The sequence below is a fragment of the Microcebus murinus genome, chromosome X, assembly GCF_040939455.1.
Source record: "Microcebus murinus isolate Inina chromosome X, M.murinus_Inina_mat1.0, whole genome shotgun sequence".
Taxonomy (NCBI): domain Eukaryota; kingdom Metazoa; phylum Chordata; class Mammalia; order Primates; family Cheirogaleidae; genus Microcebus; species Microcebus murinus.
In genome coordinates this window covers 78,782,668-78,806,354 of record NC_134136.1, presented here as the reverse complement: position 1 = coordinate 78,806,354, position 23,687 = coordinate 78,782,668, and positions in this window count along the sequence as shown.

Below are 23,687 nucleotides of genomic sequence, written 5' to 3'. Positions count from 1 at the left end.
GGACCTTCGTGTCTTTTCTACCCATCACCATCAAGATCTAACACACTGCTCGTTGGCACTTCTCAACCCATCGCCTTCAAGATCTCCCAACTCACTGCTCGTTGGCGATCCTCACTCCCTCTAGATTACAGGAATTCCATCTCATATTCATAGAAAATCCCAACATTACTATAACATAGTCTCCTACTTTAATTTTTTTCTTATTTCGGCATACTATGGGGGTACAGATTTTAAGGTTTCAATAAATGCCCCTTCCCCCTCCCCCCACAAGTCTGAGTCTCCATCATGACCTTCTCCCAGATGGTACACATCTCACTCATTATGTATGTATATACCCGCCCCCCTCCCCTCTCCCACCTGCCCAATACCCTATTACTGTAGCACCTATGTGTCCACTTAGGTGCTACTCAGTTAATACCAGTTTGCTGGAGAATATATCTGGTGCTTGTTTTTCCATTCTTGGGATACTTCACTTAGTAGTATGGGTTCCAGCTCTAACCAGGAAAATATAAGATGTGCTATATCACCATTGTTTCTTAGAGCTGAATAGTACTCCATGGTATACATATACCACATTTTATTAATCCATTCTTGGATTGATGGGCACTTGGGCTGTTTCCACAGCCTTGCAATTATGAATTGTGCTGCTATAAACATTCGAGTGCAGGTGTCTTTTTTGTAGAGTGTCACTGGATCTTTTGGGTAGATGCCCAGCAATGGGATTGCTGGATCAAATGGTAGATTCACTTGTATCGCTTTAAGGTATCTCCATATTGCTTTCCACAGAGGTTGAACTAGTTTGCAGTCCCACCAGCAGAGTAGGAGTGTTCCTCTCTCTCCGCAATCACACCAGCATTTATTGTTTGGAGATTTTTTGATAAAGGCCATTCTCACTGGGGTTAAGTGATATCTCATTGTGGTTTTGATTTGCATTTCCCTGATGATTAGAGATGTTGAGCATTTCTTCATATGTTTGTTGGCCATTCTTCTGTCTTCTTTAGAAAAATTTCTGTTCAAGTCCTTTGCCCACTTTTTAATGGGGTTATTTGATTTTTTCTTCCTAATTTTCGTGAGTTCTAAGTATATTCTAGTTATCAGTCCCTTATCGGATGCATAGAATGCAAAAATTTTCTCCCATTCTGTAGGTTGTCTGTTTACTTTCATGACTATTTCTTTGGCTGTGCAGAAGCTTTGTAGTTTGATCATGTCCCATTTATTTATTTTTGTTGCTGCTGTGATTGCCTTTGGGGACTTCTTCATAAACTCTTTGCCCAGACCGATGTCTAGGAGAGTGTTTCCAACTTTTTCTTCTAGAGTTCTAATAGTTTCATATCTTAGGTTTAAGTCTGTTATCCAGCGTGAGTTGGTTTTTGTGAGAGGTGAAAGGTGTGGGTCCTGTTTTAGCCTTCTACAGGTGGCTATCCAGTTTTCCCAGCACCATTTATTGAAGAGGGATTCTTTTCCCCAGCGTATGTTTTTGTCTGCTTTGTCAAAGATGAGATGGCTATATGAGGATGGTTTTATATCAGGATTCTCACATCTGTTCCACTGGTCAATATTCCTGTTTTTGTGCCAATACCATATTGTTTTAATTACTACAGCTTTGTAGTATAGTTTGATATCTGGCATATTAATGCCTCCCATTTTGTTTTTGTTGCCTAGAATTGCTCTTGATATTCCGGGTCTTTTTTGGCTCCATACAAAGCGCAAAATTATTTTTTCTATATCTGTGAAGAATGCTGATGGGATTTTAATAGGTATTGCATTGAATCTGTAGATCAGTTTGGGTAGTATAGACATTTTAATGATGCTGAGTCTGCCGATCCATGAGCATGGTATGGATTTCCATCTGTTTACATCCTCTGCTATTTCCTTCCTCAGTGTTTCATAGTTCTCCCTGTAGACGTCTTTTACGTCCTTGGTTAAGTATATTCTTAGGTACTTTAATTTCTTTGTTGCTATTGTAACGGGAATTGAGTCTTTGATTTGGTTCTCAATTAGATTGTTGTTGGCGTATATGAATGCCTCTGATTTTTGTGTATTGATTTTGTATCCTGAGACTTTACTAAATTCATTGATCAGTTCCAGGAGTTTCTTGGTTGAATCTTTGGGGTTTTCTAGATATAATATCATATCATCAGCAAACAGTGAAAGTTTGATGTCTTGTGCCCCTATTTGGATACTTTTAATTCCATTTTCCTGTCTGATTGCTGTAGCCAAGACTTCCAGCACTATGTTGAACAGAAGTGGAGATAGTGGGCAGCCTTGTCTGGTTCCAGTTCTAAGTGGGAATGATTTGAATTTTTCCCCATTCAGTATGATGTTGGCTATGGGTCTCTCATATATGGCTTGTATCATTCTTAGGTATGTCCCTTCTATGCCTATTTTCTTAAGTGTTCGTATCATGAAAGGGTGTTGAATTTTGTGAAAAGCTTTTTCTGCATCTATTGAAAGAATAATCTGGTCTTTGTTTTTGCTTCTGTTTATGTGGTGAATTGCATTTCTGGATTTACGTATGTTGAACCATCCCTGCATCTCTGGGATGCAGCCCACTTGGTCGTGATGGATTATTTTTTTGATAAGCATCTGGATTCGGTTAGCTAAGATTTTGTTGAAAATTTTTGCATCTATAATCATTAGGGATGTTGGTCTGTAGTTTTCTTTTTTTGTTGCATCCTTTCCTGGTTTTGATATCAGAGTAATATTCACTTCATAAAAGGTGTCAGGGAGGTTTCCGTTCTCGATGTTGTGTAATAGTTTCTGCAAGATATGTACTAGTTCTTCTTTGGAAATGTGGTAAAATTCGGGTGTGAAGGCATCTGGACCGGGACTTTTCCTTTTAGGGAGATTTTTAATTGCTGTTTCTATTTCAGCTGTTGAGATTGGTCTGTTCAGGGAATCTATTTCTTCCTGATTGAGCTTAGGGAGGCTGTGTATTTCTAGAAATTTGTCCATTTCCTCCACATTTTCCAGTTTGTGTGAATAAAGATTTTTGTAATACTCATAAATTATATCTTGTATCTCTTTGGGATCAGTTGTGATATCTCCTTTTTTGTTCCTGATGGAGCTTATTAGAGATTTCTCTTTTCTGCTTTTCGTTAGCTTAGCCAGTGGTATGTCAATTTTGTTTATTTTTTCAAAGAAACTACTTTTTGTTTTGTTAATCTCCTGAATAGCTTCCCTGTTTTCAATTTCATTTGGTTCTGATTTGATCTCATTGATTTCACTCCTTCTCCTGGGTTTGGGGCTCGTCTGTTCTTCTTTTTCCAGCTCTTTGAGTCGTTAAATTAGATTGTCTATTTGTGATCTTTTTGACTTTTGGTTATAGGCATTTATGGAGATCAACTTTCCTCTCAGAACTGCTTTAGCTGTGTCCCAGAGGACTTGATAACTTGTCTCTTTATTGTCATTTTCTTCATAGAATTTTTTTATTTCCGTCTTGATTTCTTCATTCATGAAATAATCATTTAGTAGAAGGTTGCTTAATTTCCACGTTTTTGTGTAGAAATGTGAGTTTCTGTTAGGGTTGATTTCTACTTTTATTCCGCTGTGATCCGAGAAGTTACATGGTATGATTTCTATTTTTTTAAATTTCTTGAGGTTAACTTTGTTTCCTAGGATATGGTCAATCTTAGAGAATGTCCCGTGAGCTGAGGAGAAGAATGTATATTCAGTGGATTTTGGGTAGAATGTTCTGTAAATGTCGGTCAGACCCAATTGTTCTATAGTTTTGTTTAAGTTCATTATTTCTTTATTAATTTTCTGTTTGGAGGATCTGTCTTGTGCCATCATTGGGGTGTTGAAATCTCTGGTGATTATGGAGTTGCTATTAATCCATTTGCTTAGATCCAGTAAGGTTTGCTTTATGAATCTGGGTGCACCTAAGTTGAGTGCATATATATTTAAAATTGTTATCTCTTCTAGTTGAACTGTGCCCTTCACCATTACATAATGACCCTCTTTGTCTTTCACTGCTTTTGTTGGTTTAAAAACTAAATCGTCTGAAATTAGAACTGCCACACCAGCCTTCTTTTGGCTTCCACTTGCCTGGAATACTGATCTCCACCCTTTTACTTTTAGTCTATATGCATCCTTGCAGGTTACATGTGTTTCCTGAAGACAGCATATACTTGGCCTGTATTTTCTTATCCATTCAGCCAACCTATGTCTCTTGAGTGGAGAGTTTAAGCCATTCACGTTTACTGAGAGAACTGATATGTAAGGTAGATTGCTTTTCATTCTGTTGGGTTGGATGTTGTTGCTTTGATTTCTCTGTGATCCATAGAGATATCTGACCTTTTATCTTTGGGTGTTGGTTTTTTTTTTTATATTCGTGAGTTTCTATTATGGTGTTCCGTGTGTAACACTGTTTTGAGTACTTCTTGTAGGGCTGATCTTGTCTTGGTGAATTCTCTGAGTCTTTGCTTGTCTGGGAATGTCTTTATTTCTCCTTCATATATGAAGCTTAGTTTTGCAAGGAATAAGATTCTAGGCTGGGCATTGTTTTGTTTCAGAAGAGAGAGAGTGGGGCCCCAGTCTCTCCTTGCTTGTAAAGTCTCATTAGGGAAATCTGGTGTTATTCGTATTGGCTTTTCCCTGTAGGTTACTTGGTTCTTTCTTCTTACAGCTCCTAGAAGGGCCTCTTTAGTTGATATTTTGGTCAGTCTGATGACTGCATGACGTGACGTCTTCCTGTTTGCATTGAATCTCCCAGGGGTCCTCTGGGCTTCTTGAACTTGTATATTGAGATTTTGACCAAGGCCTGGGAAATTTTCCTCTATTATATCTTCAAAAAGCTTGTCCAGCCCTTGAGTGTTGTCTTCTTCCCCTTCTGCTAACCCTATGACCCTCACGTTAGGTTTTTTCACATAATCCCACAGCTCTTGTAGCCTTTGCTCTTTTCTCTTGTTTCTCTTCTCTATCTCTGTGACTGATTTATTTAATTGGATGGTGTTATCTTCAATCTCTGAGATTCTTTCTTCTGTTTGATCTACCCTGTTCTTGAGATTTTCCACAGTATTTTGTAATTCCCTGAGTTGATTCTTCATCTCCAGGACTTCAGTTAAAGTTTTCTTCACTGTGTCGATCTCTTTAGTGAACCTTTGTTCCATATCCTGGAGGCTTTTTGTGGTTTCTTTGTGTTGGTTATTGAGTTGTTGTTGCAGGTCGGTGAGTGTTCTTATGATCCACATTCGAAATTCCTCTTCTGTCATTTTAGTTGCCAGGTTTTGGTTGTTGTCTGTTTCTAATGGGCTGGTGCTCCTCTTTGGGGGGGGGGTGTTTTCCATTTGTTTCTTCATATTTCCAGAGTTCCTTCAATGATTTCTTCCCATTTTGCTCTGTTGTTGTTTCTTTCCTTTAGGTTTTCGTTTGGGAACTCACATGTCTTGTTTAGTTTCTGAGCCGGTACATGGAGTTGCTCTCTGATGGCAGCCGTCGCTGGGGTGGTATCTGGAGGTCTCTCTACCTGCTGGGGAGCCAGCAGTCCGAGATGTAGTGGAGGGGAAACAGCCAGTTACCGTACCCTTCCTGCTGGTCTCCGGGCTGCTCCGGCGGCTTCCCGTCTTCTGTCTCCTTGATTACACAGGTGGAGATAGATGGCAGGAACGGGAGCAGTTCCTATCTCAGCTCCACCCCCCAGGCGGGGCTAGAAACTTTGGAACCGAAGGCCCAGCTCCAAGTCACCAGAGTGTGTGGGTCATAATGTCTCTCTGACTTGTATTCATCAAAGTCTGCTTCCTACTAGGCTAGGCCCTGCCCAGGCAAACTCCTGGGTCTTGACACCTAATGCAGAAGACCTGTGCCGATAGAGACTGGCCTAAAGCCAACAGGCCCGTAGCCAATCCCACGGAATCCCGTCTTCTGTCCCTTTAATAGCACAGGTGGGGATAAGCGGTAGGAATGGGAACAGTTCCTATCTCAGCTCTGCCCCCAAGGCAGGGACAGAGACTTGGAGCCAAAGGTTCAGCCACAAGACACTGGAGTGTGGTGGACGTAAAGTCTCTCTGCCTTATAGCCACTGCGGACAGTCTCCCACGAGGCTCAGCCCTGCCCAGGCGGGCTCTGCTCTCTGGACACAGAGCGCAGGAGACCTGTGCAGGGAGAGACTCATCTCCTACTTTAAACTCTGCTATTTTGCTGCCCATCCTGTCCTTAAACCTTTCCTCTCACTCCTGCCCTGAGATGGTCAATGCTGCCACCACCTCTAGGCCCAACCTCTCAGACCAACCCCTCTCAGCTGCAGACTTAACATTGTCTGTTGATGGCAGCTTGTCCATGGGAGATGATGGCAAATGCCAGGCAGCCTATGCCCTTGTCTCGGCCCCTCAGGTTATAGAGGCTTCTCACCTCCTCGAGGGCACCACTTCGCAGAAGGCAGAACAGACTCTGGCTGAACAACTTGTTCCTTCTCATCACCATAACCCCACTCTCACCTCTTGTTTAGATACCATACATCATAGCCTCTCCTTCCTAAATTCCTCTGAAATAATCCCTAATATTTCCCACTGTGACCTCTGTGCCTCTCTTCAGTGACCCCTGCTGACTGCTGTCCCTCTAAACTATTCTACCCTCCAAACGACTCCCCCATCAGCTCACTCATGCTCCACTCTGCTCACTCATGTTCCCCTTTGGGAACCTGAGCCTACAGGCCAACCCAATGCAGATTGCGTGTGCTCTCTCACCTCCCACACTAACCCAACCTACAACTTCATGGACACTGCCTTACCAACCATACTGTGACCACAACCACCTCCTCTGCTCTGGGACAGTTTTTGTGGTGCAATGGAACACTTACCCACTACGTCAATACATCCACCCCAGGTTCTTGTTTCGCTGTCATGGTAGTCCCTCAGTTAACTCTATATGGTGAGTCTGAGTTTGGATAGCTTCTCCCAGGGCCCTGGCCAAGACGAGCCATCTTTCTACCTGTCATCGTAGGTCTCAGCTTGGTATCTTCCTTTGTGGTCTCAGGGTTCGCAGGAGGTGCCCTGGGCCACAGTGTCATTTCTGCCCAAGATTTTGCAGGTTGCCTACAAATTGCCATTGAAACCACTTCTTCCTCGCTAGCCTCACTACAAAGACATCTAACATTGCTGGCTCAGGTTACTCTGCAAATCAAAGAGAATTAGATCTGCTGACGGCCGAAAAAGGAGGAACCCGCCTTTTCCTTCGTGAAGAATGCTGCTAATCTGTCAACGAATCAGGCCTTGTGGAGCAGAACATAGACAAGCTCACCAACCTGAGTGAAGACCTGCACAACCACTGCCACCACCGCCAGGGTGTATCCCCCTTCATCTGGATGCAATCCCCTTTGGCTACCTACCTATTACCACTAATAGGAACCATTGTCATCATCTACCTAATCTTTCTCTTTGCTCCCGGTCTTTTACAGTTCCTCCAGCGCTGCCTACAAGAGCTGTCATGAGTAGAAGTAAACCAACTACTTCTTCATCCATACTCCCCAATATTAACCACCCCTCCACCAGCCAACCCCGTCCTATATCCTCTAACTATGCCCCCTCCTAGCAGGAAGTAGTCAGAAAGAGCGGCACCCACCATAACCAAAAGGCCGGAATGTAAGGCAGGTGTCAAGCACTCTCCTCTCCCTAGATCAAAAAAGGAAAGGTTCATGAGACCAGACCCACCAAGGACAAAACTGCCAGGCCCCACTGAGGGGAACCAAACCCAGATGTCCACCCGGATAAGAACATTTCCGCTCCTGGATTCCACAAATACCCCAAGCCCCTCCTATTTCTCAATGACCACCCAAGGTCACAATGGAAAATCACCAGCTCTTCCCGCCAAAAGTTCCTAGCCAGGCCCAAAGGGTATAAAAGGCCTCAGCCCCTTCAAAGGGAGGTGACTTCTGGGGCCCCCCTCTCTTGGGGCCCTAGACCTTTGTCCAGTAGTGTATAATAAAGCTATGTGGTTTGGACCCCACTCTTTCTGTCTGTATTTTCTTTTCACCACCACTGAAAAACCTTACAGTATGAATACAGGAATTTATCCATTTCTTTCTCGTTACATAGTTTTTGGGCATATAGATTTCCATAGTAGTCAAACATAATGTTTTGTATTTCTGTGGTGTCTGTTGTGACCTCTCCTTTTGCATTTCTTATTGAGTTTATTAGAGTCCTTTCCATTTGAGTTCTTGTCATCCTAGCCAGAGGGCTGTCAATTTTGTTGATCTATTTGAAAAACCAGCTTCTGTTTTTGTTGATCTTCTGTATAATTCTCTTGTTCTCTATTTTATTTAGTTCTGTTTTGTTCTTATTTATTTCTTTTCCTCTGCTAGGATTGGAATTGGTTTGCTCTTCTTTTTCCAATTCCTTGAGTCTAATCATTAGATTTTATGTATCTAATCTTTCTGTTTTTTGGATGTGAACATTTATTGCTATTAGTTTTCCTCTCAGATATGCTTTTGCTGTATCCCACAGGTTTTGGTAAGATGTGGCTCCTTTATCATTTTGTTCAAAGAAGCTCTTGATTTCCCTCTGAATTTCCTCCTTGACCGATAATTCTTCAATAATAGATTGTTTAGTATCCATGACTTTATGAGGCGTTGAGTGTATCTATAGCAGTGGAATTCTAATTTTATACCACTATGGTCAGAGAAGACACATGGTATTGTTTCTGTTTTCTCGAATTTTTTAAGATCTGCTTTGCAGCCTAGTATGTGATCAATTTTGAAGAAGGGTCCATGGGCTGCTGAGAAAAGTGTAAAATCAATTTCTTTTTTTTTTCTGTTGGGTAGATGCCCATTAATGGGATTGCTTGATCAAATGGTATTTCTACTTTTAGTTCTTTGAGCTATCTCCATATTACTTTCCATAGAGGTTGTACTAGTTTTTAATCTCAACAGCAGTGTATGAGTGTTCCTATCTCTCCACATCCATGCCAACATTTATTGTTTGGGGACTTTTTGATAAAAGCCATTTTCACTGGAGTTAAGTGACATCTCATTGTGGTTTTGATTTGCATTACCCTGATGATTAGAGATTCTGACCATTTTTTCATATGTTTCTTGGCCATTAATTTGTCTCCTTTTGAAAAGTTTCTGTCCATTTTCTTTGCCTGCTTTTTAATGGGGTTGTTTGATTTTTTCATGCTGATTTTCCTGAGTTCTCTAAAGATTCTTGTTATCAGCCCTTTATTGGATGTGTAGCTTGTGAATATTTTTACCCATTCTTTAGATTGTCTGTTTGATCACATAATAGTTTCCTTGCCTGTGCAGAAGCTTTTTAATTTGATCATGTCCCATTTATTTATTTTTGTTTTTGCTGTGATTGCCTTTGGGGTCTTCTTCATAAATTCTTTGCCTACATGGATGTCTATAAGAGTTTTTCCATCATTTTCTTCTAGAATTCTTATGGTTTCATGCCTTAGGTTTAAGTCTGCTATTCATTTTGTGTTGATTTTTGTGAGAGGTTAGAGGTGCAGGTCCTTTCAGGCTTCTACATGTGGCTATCCAATTTTCCCAGCACCATTATTGAATAGGAATTATTTCCCCCAGTGTATGTTTTTGTCTGCTTTATCAAAGATCAGATGGCTATATGAGGATTGCTCTATGTCTAGGTTCCCTGTTCTGTTCCACTGATCTATGTCTCTTCTTCTGCCAGTGCCATACTGTTTTTGTTACTATAGCCTCATAGTATAGTTTGATGTCTGGTAAATGGATGCCTCCCAATTTGTTCTTTTTGCAAAATATTGCTTTTGCTATATGGGGTCTTCTCTGGTTCCATATGAAGTATAGAATAAATTTTTCTAGATCTGCAAAAAATGATGTTGGTATTAATAGGGATTGCATTGAATCTATAGATCACTCTGGGTAATATAGACATTTTAATGTTGATTCTGCTGATCAAGGAGCATGGTGCCACTATGGTCAGAGAAGACATATGGCATTATTTTTATTTTCTTGAATATTTTGAGATCTGCTTTGCAGCCTAGTATGTGATCAATTTTGGAGAAGGATCCATGGGCTGCTGAGAAGCATGTAAATTCAGCTTTATTTGGGTGGAATGTTCTGTATAGGTCTGTCAGACCTTTTTGGTCAATAGCTTTGTTTAGGTCCCTTATTTCTTTATTTAATTTCTGTTTGGAGGACCTGTCCAGTTTATTTTGTGGTGTGTTGAAGTCCCCTGTTATTATGGTTGTGTTGTTTAAAGTGGTATTTAGCTCAGACAAGGTTTGCTTTATGTAATTGGGTGCTCCTGCATTGGGTGCATAAATATTGAGAATTGTTAGATCTTCTTGTTGGATTTTCCCTTTCACCATTATGGAGTGGCCATCTTTATCCTTTTTTACTTTTGCTAATTTAAATCTAATGTTGTATGTGAATAATCTAGCTACCCCTGCTTTCTTTTGACTTCCGTTGGCCTGGATGATAGTTTTCCATCTCTTGATCTTCAGCTGGGTGGCATCTTTATGGTTTAGATGTGTTTCCTGTAGACAGCAAATACTAGGCTTGTGGAATTTTATCCACTCTGCCAGTCTATGTCTCTTCAGAGGACAGTTTAAACCATTTACATTTATTGAGAGGAAATTGGGGTAAGATTTCCATCCATATTGATGGGTGAAGTCCAGTTGCTTTGTCTTCGATCTTGAGCCATCATGAAGTTCGAGGTCTTAGGCTTTAAATCTTTGAGGGTTTTATTTGGAGGAGTGTCTATTGCCCTGTTCACCATGGAAGGCAGGTCTGAAAATTTCCTGTAGGGCTGCTCTGGTCTTTGCATATTCCTTCAGCGATTGCTTGTCTGAGAAGGATTTTATTTCACCCTCATAGATGAAACTTAATTTTGCCAGATAGAGAATTCTAGGTTGGGCTTTGTTTTGTTTTAGAAGATTAAGGATAGGGACCCATTCCCTCCTGGCTTGTAAGGTTTCAGATGAGAAGTTTGCGGTTAGTCTGATAGGCTTTCCTTTGTAGGTTATTTGTTGTTTACGCCTTGCTGTAAAGAGGATTGCTTCTTTCACATTTATTTTGGTCAGCTTGATAACCACATGATGAGGCAATTGCCTATTCACATTGTGTCTTCCAGGAGTTCTGTGTGCTTCTTGTATTTGGATATCAATATTTCTAGCTAGGCCCAGCATATTTTCCTCCATTATGCCATAAAATAGGTTTTCCAATCCTTGTGAGTGTTCCTCTTCCCCTTCTGGAATCCCAATCAGCCTAAGACTTGACTTTTTTACATAATCCCACACTTCCTGTAAGCTTTAGTCTTGTTTCTTGTTTCTGTGTACTCTTTCTTCCTCTGATTTGTTTAGCATGTTGGCATAATCTTCAAGCTCTGAGATTCTTTCCTCAGCATGATCTATCCTGTTTTTGAGGCTTTCCACTGTATTATAAAGTTCCTTGAATGTTTCCTTCATTGCCAGAATTTCTGCTTGGTTTCTCTGAATAACTTAAATATGTTTGGAGAATTTTCCATTCATTTCCTGGATTGTTCTTGTGGTTTCTCTATGTTGGGATTCTATTTTCTCTTCAATACCGTTGAGCTTTCTTAAAATCCATATCCAGAATTCTTCCTCTGTTAGTTTAATCATATCATGTAAGTTGGTGTCAGTTGGTGGGGAATGAGTATTTTCTTTTGGAGGAGACTTTTCTCTCTGATCCTTCATGATTCCTTATGTCTTTCACTGGTTCTTCCTCATATGGATACTTTTTTAAGAACCAAAGGTGTTGGAACTCGATTATAGGCTGTGTTCTTGAGGTACAAAGGAATGATCCTTGGAAGAGCTGGGGAGTATGTGTTCTGGTCATGTATCTTCTAAGAGGAGTTTGAGCCTGTTGGATTATCTTTGGCCTGATGTCTTCACCTTCTGTCTACAGAGATTAGTGGGTTTGGGTCCCTTGCTTAGACACCCAAGGGATCGTTTACTCTAGTGAGATGGAGACCAGTTTCCACCACTAGGTTGAAATGGGAGGCACTGTGTTAAGCACTGAGTTTACTCTTTCTTTTGATCTTTGTAGTTTGTGGGAAGGAGTCAGTTGTCAATGTATCCCAAGATCTTTGTATTGTGCTCTAAGCCTCTAAATAGGATATACAGGTATCTCAGTGTTAAGCGAGTGACTTGCTACTTCCAACAGTTCCACGAGTCCTCAGGAATAGCAGCCTCCTTCGCTACTCCACCTTGCTATGATAGGCTCTGCTCTCTGGGCACAGAATATAAACAGAAAAATGCAGCAAGAAACCTCCCTGGATCTGGCTTACAAGATTGCCACCGAACAAAATGCTGCTCTCGCCTTTCCTCCCTTTTAAATTCAGCTTACAAGTCCACCTGCCGGGTTAGGGCAGAGGATGAGACTGAGCTCAGTACCAGGGCAGGCCTCCACAGTGTTTCCAACCTATGGGGTGGTGGTGGCACGCTTTGGTGATGCTGAGGCAACATGTCCTCTGTTCAACAGAAGGCTGGGTTGGGTTTGGCAGGCTGGCTTCAATTGACCACTGCACTTCCTAATTCCCCCGCTCACAGAGACCCAGTGGTTTATGTGTGGGGAACTACCCTCTGTCTACCCAGTGCCAGTCACAGCTTCAACGGTAACCAAAGGCCATTCCTCCTTTAAAGTATAGTCCCCACTTCCTGGACCTAAAAACGTCCTGAGGTAGAATGCCCAATTCTGCCCTCCTTTCTGGGCTGCAGGGAGGCAGTCACTTAGTTCAGCACCTGTAGGTTCAGCTCCTGCACCTGTTTCAGTGGAGCACTGCAAACTCAAAGAGCTGGCCTTTCCATTCTCAGGAATAGTTTGGCTGCTCTAGGACAATGGGGGTGCCCGAGAAGGGCGTCCTGCATGGCTCTCTATGTCTCCAAGTCATGGGGCAGGGGGCGGGGCTGGGAAGCAGCCCCAGGGCTGGGACTCTTTCCCCACTGACTGTCACCCCAGCAGAGCACTGCCGACTCATAGGTCTGCCCACTCCAGAAGCGGGAAATGTTCGGCTGCTCTAGGACAGTGGGGGTGCCCGAGACAGGCGTCCTGTGTGTCTCTCAGCATCTCCAAGCCATGGGGCGGGGAACGGGGCTAGGAAGCAGCCACAGAGCTAGGACTCTTTCCCCACCAACTTCCGGCCCAGTGGAGCACTGCAAACTCAGAGGGCTGCCCACTCCAGAAGCGGGAACTGTTTGGCTGCTCTAGGGCAGTGGGAGTGCCCGAGACAGGCGTCCTGCGTGGCTCTCCAAGTCTCCAAGCCGCGGGGCAGGGCGGCGGGTTTGGGACATAGCCACTGGGTTCAGACCCTTCCTGCACTCCCTAGTGCTTCAGCAGAGCACTGCAGAAAGTTCAATATGCTGCCTGCTCCAGATTCCCCTCCAAACCGCTCATCTGTCTACGTTGCCAACTCCCACCACCTTCAAGTGATTCTCTGCCTGTGTGGGAGTGGAGGTTGGTGCGGATACGATCCTCTCCCTCTGTAGGGGGGAACGGGGTGCCTCCTCCAGCCAGACCATGGGGCAGCAGATGTGCGAATGTACTCCCTCCCCACAGTTTCTCCAACTCCCCAGGTTTAGTGGAAGTATTTCGGTTCACCTTTTAATATTGTCCATGATTTCCGTATACTGGTATCTGTTTGCAGTCTTTTTTTTTTAATTTTTCCTTTTATTTCCTCATATTATGGGGGTACAAATATTGTTAGGATTACATATACTGCCCCTGCCACCCCTCCCCCACCCCGCTATGCCAGAGCTTCAAGCGTGTCCAACCTCAGGTGGTGCGCACCGCACCCATTATGTAAATACACACCCTTCCCCTCCTCCCTCCTCCCACCTGCCCACCTCCCAATAACAGTTTTTTTAATAGACATTTTGGTTACAATGTATATCTTTGCCTCTCCCTAGAAAGGGTTAGAGGTAATCACTTCCCCCCCACAATGCTCACCACATCCCTAAGATGTGGGTCTCTCCCCCCAAATCCCTGGTGGACACTACCATTTTTTGAGCACCATAGTTTTAATCAGTCAGTACCAATTTGATGGCGAGTAGATGTGTAGCCCATTTTCCAGATCTTGTGTCACCTCACTTTGTATAATGGGCTTAAGCTTAATCCAGGATAGCATAAATGGTGCTAGCTCACTGTCCTTTCTTAGAATTGAGTAAGATTCCATTGTAAACATATACCAAATTTTAATAATCCAGTAATGAATTGATGGGCACTTGGGTTGTTTCCATGACCGTGCAATAGTGAATTGTGCTGCCATAAACATTCGGGTGCAGATGTCTTTATAACAGAATGTCTTATGTTCTTTTGGGTAGATGCCCAACAATGCTATTGCAGGGTCAAATGGTTTTTCTATTTCTAGCTGTTTGAGGTATCTCCAAATTCTTTTCCACAAAGGTTGCACTAATTTGCAGTACCACCAGCAGTGTAAGAGTGTTCCTGTCTCTCCACATCCTCGCCAGCATTTGTTGTTTTGGGATTTCTTGATATAGGCCATTCTCACTGGGGTTAGGTGATATCTCATTGTGGTTTTGATTTGCATTTCTCTAATGATTAGAGATGTTGAACAATTTTTTATATGTTTGCAGGCCATTATTCTGTCTTCTTTGGAGAAGTTTCTGTTCATTTCCATTGCCCATTTCTTGATGGGGTTGTTTGATTTTTTTTTATTTTGGCATATTATGGGGGTACAGATATTAAGGTTTCAATAAATGCCCATTTCCCCCCCTCCCCCCAAAAGTCTGAGTCTCCATCATGACCATCCCCCAGATGGTGCACATCTCACTCATTATGTATGTATATACCCTCCCCCCTGCCCCCTCCCCCCTCCCACCTGCCCAATACCCTATTACTGTAGTACCTATGTGTCCACTTAGGTGCTAGTCAGTTAATACCAGTTTTCTGGAGAATACATCTGGTGCTTGTTTTTCCATTCTTGGGATACTTCACTTAGTAGTATGGGTTCCAGCTCTAACCAGGAAAATATAAGATGTGCTATATCACCATTGTTTCTTAGAGCTGAATAGTACTCCATGGTATACATATACCACATTTTATTAATCCATTCTTGGATTGATGGGCACTTGGGCTGTTTCCACAGCCTTGCAATTATGAATTGTGCTGCTATAAACATTCGAGTGCAGGTGTCTTTTTTGTAGAGTGTCACTGGATCTTTTGGGTAGATGCCCAGCAATAGGATTGCTGGATCAAATGGTAGATTCACTTGTATTGCTTTAAGGTATCTCCATATTGCTTTCCACAGAGGTTGAACTAGTTTGCAGTCCCACCAGCAGTGTAGGAGTGTTCCTCTCTCTCCGCAACCACGCCAGCATTTATTGTTTGGAGATTTTTTGATAAAGGCCATTCTCACTGGGGTTAAGTGATATCTCATTGTGGTTTTGATTTGCATTTCCCTGATGATTAGAGATGTTGAGCATTTCTTCATATGTTTGTTGGCCATTCTTCTGTCTTCTTTAGAAAAATTTCTGTTCAAGTCTTTTGCCCACTTTTTAATGGAGTTATTTGATTTTTTCTTCCTAATTTTCGTGAGTTCTAAGTATATTCTAGTTATCAGTCCCTTATCGGATGCATAGGATGCAAAAATTTTCTCCCATTCTGTAGGTTGTCTGTTTACTTTCATGACTATTTCTTTGGCTGTGCAGAAGCTTTGTAGTTTGATCATGTCCCATTTATTTATTTTTGTTGCTGCTGTGATTGCCTTTGGGGACTTCTTCATAAAGTCTTTGCCTAGGCCGATGTCTAGGAGAGTGTTTCCAACTTTTTCCTCTAGAGTTCTAATAGTTCTAATAGTATCTTAGGTTTAAGTCTGTTATCCAGCGTGAGTTGGTTTTTGTGAGAGGTGAAAGGTGTGGGTCGTGTTTTAGCCTTCTACAGGTGGCTATCCAGTTTTCCCAGCACCATTTATTGAAGAGAGATTCTTTTCCCCAGCGTATGTTTTTGTCTGCTTTGTCAAAGATTAGATGGCTGTATGAGGATGGTTTTATATCAGGATTCTCACATCTGTTCCACTGGTCAATATTCCTGTTTTTGTGCCAATACCATATTGTTTTAATTACTACAGCTTTGTAGTATAGTTTGATATCTGGTATATTAATGCCTCCCATTTTGTTTTTGTTGCCTAGAATTGCTCTTGATATTCGGGGTCTTCTTTGGTTCCATACGAAGCGTAAAATTATTTTTTCTATATCTGTGAATAATGCTGATGGGATTTTAATAGGTAATGCATTGAATCTGTAGATCAGTTTGGGTAGTATAGACATTTTGATGATATTGAGTCTGCCGATCCATGAGCATGGTATGGATTTCCATCTGTTTACATCCTCTGCTATTTCCTTCCTCAGTGTTTCATAGTTCTCCCTGTAGAGGTCTTTTACCTCTTTGGTTAAATATATTCCTAGGTACTTTAATTTCTTTGTTGCTATTGTGAAAGGAATTGAGTCTTTGATTTGGTTCTCAATTAGATTGTTGTTGGCGTATATAAATGCCTCTGATTTCTGTGTATTGATTTTGTATCCTGAGACTTTACTAAATTCATTGATCAGTTCCAGGAGTTTCTTGGTTGAATCCTTGGGGTTTTCTAGATACAATATCATATCATCAGCAAACAGTGAAAGTTTGATCTCTTCTGCCCCTATTTGGATACCTTTGATTCCATTTTCCTGTCTGATTGCTGTAGCCAAGACTTCCAGCACTATGTTGAACAGAAGTGGAGATAGTGGGCAGCCTTGTCTGGTTCCAGTTCTAAGTGGGAATGATTTCAATCTTTCCCCATTCAGTATGATGTTGGCTATGGGTCTGTCATATATGGCTTGTATCATTTTAAGGTATGTCCCTTCTATGCCTATTTTCTTAAGTGTTCGTATCATGAAAGGGTGTTGAATTTTATCAAAAGCTTTTTCTGCATCTATTGAAAGAATCATGTGGTCTTTGTTTTTACTTCTGTTTATGTGGTGAATTGCATTTATAGATTTACGTATGTTGAACCATCCCTGCATCCCTGGGATGAAGCCCACTTGGTCGTGGTGGATTATTTTTTTGATAAGTGTCTGGATTCGGTTAGCTAAGATTTTGTTGAAAATTTTTGCATCTATATTCATTAGGGATATTGGTCTGTAGTTTTCTTTTTTTGTTGCATCCTTTCCTGGTTTTGGTATCAGAGTAATATTCGCTTCCTAAAAGGTGTCGGGGAGGTTCCCGTTCTTCTCGATGTTGTGGAATAGTTTCTGCAAGATAGGTACTAGTTCTTCTTTGTAAGTATGGTAAAATTCAGGTGTGAAGCCATCTGGACCGGGACTTTTCTTTTTAGGGAGATTTTTAATTGCTGTTTCTATTTCAGCTGTTGAGATTGGTCTGTTCAGGGAATCTATTTCTTCCTGGTTGAGCCTAGGGAGGCTGTGTGTTTCTAGAAATTTGTCCATTTCCTCCACATTTTCCAGTTTGTGTGCATAAAGATTTTTGTAGTATTCATAAATTGTATCTTGTATCTCTTTGGGATCAGTTGTGATATCTCCTTTTTTATTCCTGACGGAGCTTATTAGAGATTTCTCTTTTCTTCTTTTCGTTACCTTAGCCAATGGTGTGTCAATTTTGTTTATTTTTTCAAAGAACCAACTTTTTGTTTTATTAATCTCCTGAATAGCTTTCCTGTTTTCAATTTCGTTTAGTTCTGATTTGATCTTGTTGATTTCACTTCTTCTGCTGGGTTTGGGGTTGGTCTGTTCTTCTTTTTCCAGCTCTTTGAGTCGTTTCATTAGATTGTCTATTTGTGATCTTCTTGTCTTTTGCTTATAGGCATTTATGGAGATAAACTTTCCTCTCAGAACTGCTTTAGCTGTGTCCCAGAGGACTTGATAACTTGTCTCTCCATTGTCGTTTTCTTCATAGAAGTTGTTTATTTCTGTCTTGATTTCTTCATTTACGAAGTAATCATTTAGTAGGAGGTTGTTTAATTTCCACGTTTTTGTGTAGAAATGTGAGTTTCTGTTAGGGTTGATTTCTAGTTTTATTCCACTGTGATCTGAGAAGGTACATGGTATGATTTCTATTTTTTTAAATTTCTTGAGATTTTCTTTGTGTCCTAGGATATGGTCAATCTTAGAGAATGTCCCGTGAGCTGATGAGAAGAACGTATATTCAGTGGATTTTGGGTAGAATGTTCTGTAGATGTCTGTCAGACCCAATTGTTCTAGAGTTTTGTTTAAGTCCATTATTTCTTTATTAATTTTCTGTTTGGAGGATCTGTCTCGTGCCGTCAGTGGGGTGTTGAAATCTCCAGCGATTATGGAGTTGCTATTAATCCATTTGCTTAGCTCCAGTAAGGTTTGTTTTATGAATCTGGGTGCACCTAAGTTGGGTGCATATATATTTAAAATTGTTATCTCTTCTTGTTGGACTGTGCCCTTCAACATTATATAATGATCCTCTTTGTCTTTTACTACTTTTGTTGGTTTAAAAACTAAATCGTCTGAAATTAGAACTGCCACACCAGCCTTCTTTTGGCTTCTATTTGCTTGGAATATTGATCTCCACCCTTTTATTTTTAGTCTATAGGCATCCTTGCAGGTTAGATGTGTTTCCTGAAGACAGCATATACTTGGCCTGTATTTTCTTATCCATTCAGCCAGCCTATGTCTCTTGAGTGGAGAGTTTAAGCCATTCACATTTATTGAGAGAACTGATAGGTAAGGTAGATTACTGATCATTCTGTTGGGTTGGATGTTGTTGCTATGATTTCTGCTTGAGCCATTGTAATATCTGGCCTTTAATATCTTCGGATTTTGGTTGTTTTTATATTCGTGCATTATTTTTATGATGTTCCGTGCATAACGCTGTTTTAAGTACTTCTTGTAGGGCTGGTCTTGTCTTGGTGAATTCTCTGAGCCTTTGCTTGTCTGAGAATGTTTTTATATCTCCTTCATATACGAAGCTTAGTTTTGCAGGGAATAATATTCTAGGCTGGGCATTGTTTTGTTTCAAAAGAGTGAGAATGCGGCCCCAGTCTCTCCTTGCTTGTAAAGTCTCATTAGAGAAGTCTGATGTTAGTCGAATTGGCTTTCCCTTGTATGTTACTTGCTTCTTTTGTCTTACAGCTCTTAGAAGGGCCTCTTTAGTTGATACTTTGGTTAGTCTGATGACTGCATGTCGTGACGTCTTCCTGTTTGCGTTGAATCTCCCAGGGGTCCTCTGAGCTTCTTGAACTTGTATATCAAGATTTTGAGCAAGGCCTGGGAAATTTTCCTCTATTATATCTTCAAACACCTTGTCCAACCCTTGAGTGTTGTCTTCTTCCCCTTCCTGTAACCCTATGACCCTCACATTAGGTTTCTTCACATAATCCCACAGCTCTTGTAGGCTTTGCTCTATACTCTTGTTTCTCTGCTCTATTTCTGTGACTGATTTATTTAAGTGGAGGGTGTTATCTTCAAGCTCTGAAATTCTTTCTTCTGCTTCATCTACCCTGTTCTTGAGACTTTCCACTGTATTTTGTAGTTCCTTGAATTGATTCTTCATTTCCAGGAGTTCGGTTACACTTTTCTTCAATGTGTCTATTTCTTTTCTCATATCCTGGAGACTTTTTGTGGTTTCTTGGTGTTGGTTGTTGAGTTGTTGTTGCAGCTGGGTGAGTGTTCTTATGTTCCACATACGAAATTCCTCTTCTGTCATATTGGTTGCCTGATTTTGGTCGGTGTCCGTTTCTAGGGGTCTGGTGCTCCTCTTTGGGGGTGTGTTTTCCGTTTGGTTCTTCATATTTCCTGAGTTCTTTCGCTGATTTCTTCCCATGTCGATCAGTTGTTGTTTCTTTCCTTAGGTTATTGTTTGGGTATTCACACACCTTGTTTAGTTTCTGAGGCGTTAGGTGGTGCCTGTGGGTGAAATTGGACCACTCCCTGTATATTGAGACAGTGGGTGCCGTGGAAAGGCTGTGCAAGATGCCGTCCCTGTCAGTAGGTGGCGTTTGCTTAGAGGAACAGGCTATGGTGTTGATTTTGAGTCCTGTTATCAGCTCTCGTTCTGGGCGGAGCTGGGTTGGGTAAGCCTTCCCTCAGGCCGTTAGCAGGGGTCAAAGTTCTGTTCTCTGCTGTCAGGGCGGGGCTGGAATGGTCCCGCTCAGCCAGAAAGTCTGGGTGTGCGGGTGGGGCTGTCTGAGACCCACAGTCTGCAGCAGGCCTCACTTCTTTCCACCCTCCCCAACTCCGCACCTACTCCTGGGCCTCTGCCAGCAGGCCAGACCACAAGCTACCAGGCCTCCCCGGACTGTGATGCTGGCAGGGAGGTTCCCTGCACAGGAACGCCACCTGGGTTGGGCGCACGGCCTCCTCCTGGGAGGAGGGTTGCCCTCTAGGACGCCGATCCGCCCCTGGAGGCACACAGACCTCAGTAGGCTGTTCAGGTATAACCCTTCTTTGCCCCGGGCAATGCTAGCCCTCAGTGCAGGGGATCTGGTCTGCAGGTCCGACCTCTGGGTCCCAGAGTTCAAACTGTATTCCCACCAGGGAGAGGATTTCCGGTCCTAATTCACCCACAGGGAGCCCAAGCTGGGTCTATGTCTCTCAGCCTCTGAGTCGGCACCGTTTTCGTGGGAACACGGTGCCAGCAGCACCTGGGAGGGCGGGCGGGGTCCCAAACGGGAAGGTCCTGTTCCCTGGAGGTGCCTCCGGCTGGTGGCTGTATTGTCTCTCTGGGCAGCCGCGGGTAGGGTCGGCGGAGGGGGGGAGGAGGCAATATGGCGCCTGCCGCGCGGCTCGGGTCTGTGCACACGGAGGTGCCCGGAGGAAGTTGGGAACCTGGTGCCACGTCTGCTACAGGCTCACCGTTGGCAGGCGGCGGCAGTCTCTGGGCTGGTGTCCGCAGGTCTCTCCACCCGCTGGGGAGCCCACCAGCAGTCCCGAATGCAGGGGAGGGGAAACAGCAGATCCACCTACCCTTGCCGCTGGTCTCCGGGCTGCTCCGGTGGTCTCAGCCTCCTGTTCTCCTCCGCAGCCTCCTCCCGTGGAGTCTCCCAGGGTCTCAGGTACCCCTCCTTCCGGCCCTTGTCCGCTGTATGCTCGTCTTCTTGCTTCTTTCCTCTAGTTTCTGCTAGAATCTGTCTTTTTGCAGAGACCCTCTGTCTGGCGGTGTTATTCGTCCGCCATCTTGCTCCGCCCCCTGTTTGCAGTCTTGAGAAGCTAATCTAGAGTAGGTGTAGATGACTTGTGTATGGTTGTCTGTCCTCTTCAGCTCTCACCCTGGGAGCCAGGAGCCAAGAGGTCAGCCCTATTACGCCATTTTTCACCAAGCTTCTTCTTTTTTTAAATAAATTTTCTTTTTATTTCCTCGTATTATGGGGGTACAAATATTGTTAGGGTTACATATATTGCCCCTGCCACCCCTCCTCCAACCAGCCATGCCAGAGCTTCAAGTATGTCCAACCCCGATGTGGTGCGCACCATACCCATTATTTAAGTACACACCCTTCCCCTCTTCCCTCCTCCCACCTACCCACTTCCCGATAACAGTGTTTTTTAAATATTTTGGTTGCATTGTATATCTTTTACTATCCCTAAAAAGGGTTAGGGATAATCCCTTCACCCCCACAATGCTCACCACATCACTAAGATGTGGGTCTCCCCCCCAAATACCTGGTGAACACTACCATTATTTGACCATCACAGTTTAATCAGTCAGTACCAATTTGATGGCGACTAGATGTGCATTCCATTTTCCAGATCTTGTGTGACCTCGCTTTGTATAATGGGCTTAAGCTTAATCCAGGATAGCATAAACGGTGCTAGCTCACTGTCATTTCTTAGGATTGAGTAATATTCCATTGTGAGCATATACCACATTTTAGTTATCCACCCATGAATTGATGGGCACTTGGATTCTTTCCATGACCATGAAATAGTGAATTGTGCTGCCATAAACATTCGGTTACAGATGTCTTTATAATAGAATGAATTATGTTCTTTTAGGTAGGTGTCCAACAATGCTATTGCTGGGTGGAATGGTATTTCTATTTCTAGCTTTCTGAGGTATTTCCAAATTCTTTTCCACAAAGGTTGCACTAATTTACAGTCCCACCAGCAGTGTAAGAGTGTTCCCGTCTCTCCACATCCTTGCCAGATTTTGTTATTTTGGAAATTCCTGATGCAGGCCATTCTCACTGGGGTTAGATGGTATCTCATTGTGGCTTTGATTTGCATTTATCTGATAATTAGAGATGTTGAGCATTTTTTATATGTTTGCAGGCAACTATTCTGTCTGCTTTGGAGACGTTTCTGATCATTTCAATTGCCTTTTTTTTAATTGGGTTGTTTGATTTTTTTCTTGTTTATTCTTTTAAGTTCTAGATAGATTCCTGTTATTAGACCTTTATCAAAAGTGTAGAGAGTGAGATGGGAGCGAGATGGCAGACGAATAACACCACCAGACAGAGTGTCTCTGCAGAAAAGACAGATTCTAGCAGAAATCAGAGGAAAGAAGCAAGAAGACGAGCATACAGCGGACGAGGGCCGGAAGGAGGGGTACCTGAGACCCCGGGAGACTCCACGGGAGGAGGCTGCGGAGGAGAACTGGAGGCTGAGACCACCGGAGTAGCCCGGAGACCAGCAGCAAGGGTAGGTGGATATGCTGTTTCCCCTCCCCTGCATTCGGGACTGCTGGTGGGCTCCCCAGCCGGTGGAGAGACCTGCGGACACCAGCCAAGAGACGGCTGCCGCCAGCAAGCGGTGAGCCTGTAGCAGACGTGGCACCAGGTTCCCAACTTCCTCCGGGCACCTCCGTGTACACAGACCCGACCCGCGCGGCAGGCCCCATATTGCCTCCTCCTCCCCTCCGCCGAACATACCCGCGGCTGCCCAGAGAGACAATACAGCCACCAGCCAGAGGCACTTCCAGGGAACAGGACCTTCCCTTTTGGGACCCTACAGCTGACTCAAGGGAACTCAGACTGTGAGCTTCCTACCCGCCAGCCCTCCCAGGTGCTGCTGTCACGGTGTTCCCAGGAGAACGGTGGCGACTCAGAGGCTTAGAGACAGAGACACAGCTTGGGCTCCCTGTGGGTGAATTGGGACCAGAAATCCTCTCCCTGGTGGGGATACAGTTTGAACTCTGGGACCCAATGGTCGGACCTGCAGACCAGATCCCCTGCACCAAGGGCTAGCATTACCCGGGGCACAGAAGGGTTATACATTAACAGCCCACTAAGGTGCGTGTGCCTCCAGGGGCAGATCGGCATCCTAGAGGGCAACCCTCTTCCCAGGAGGAGGCTGTGCACCCAAACCAGGTGGCGTTCCTGTGCAGGGAACCTCCCTGCCAGCATCACAGTCCGGGGAGGCCTGGTGGCTTGTGGTCTGGCCTGCTGGCAGAGGCCCAGGAGTAGCTGTGGAGTTGGGGAGGGTGGAAAGAAGCAAGATCCAATCCAGAATGCGGGTCTCAGACAGCCCCACCGCCACACCCAGACTTTCTGACTGAGCAGGACCATTCCAGCCCTGCCCTGACAGCTTTCCCAGGAAGCAGAGAACACAACTTTGACCCCTGCTAACGGCCTGAGGGCAGGCTTACCCAATCCAGCTTCGCCCAGAACAAGAGCTGATAACAGGACACAAAATCAACAGCATAGCCTGTTCCTTCAAGCAAACGTCACCTACTGACAGGGACGGCATCTTGCACAGCCTTTCCACGGCACCCACTGACTCAATATACAGGGAGTGGTCTAATCTCACCCACAGACACCACCTAACGCCTCAGAAAC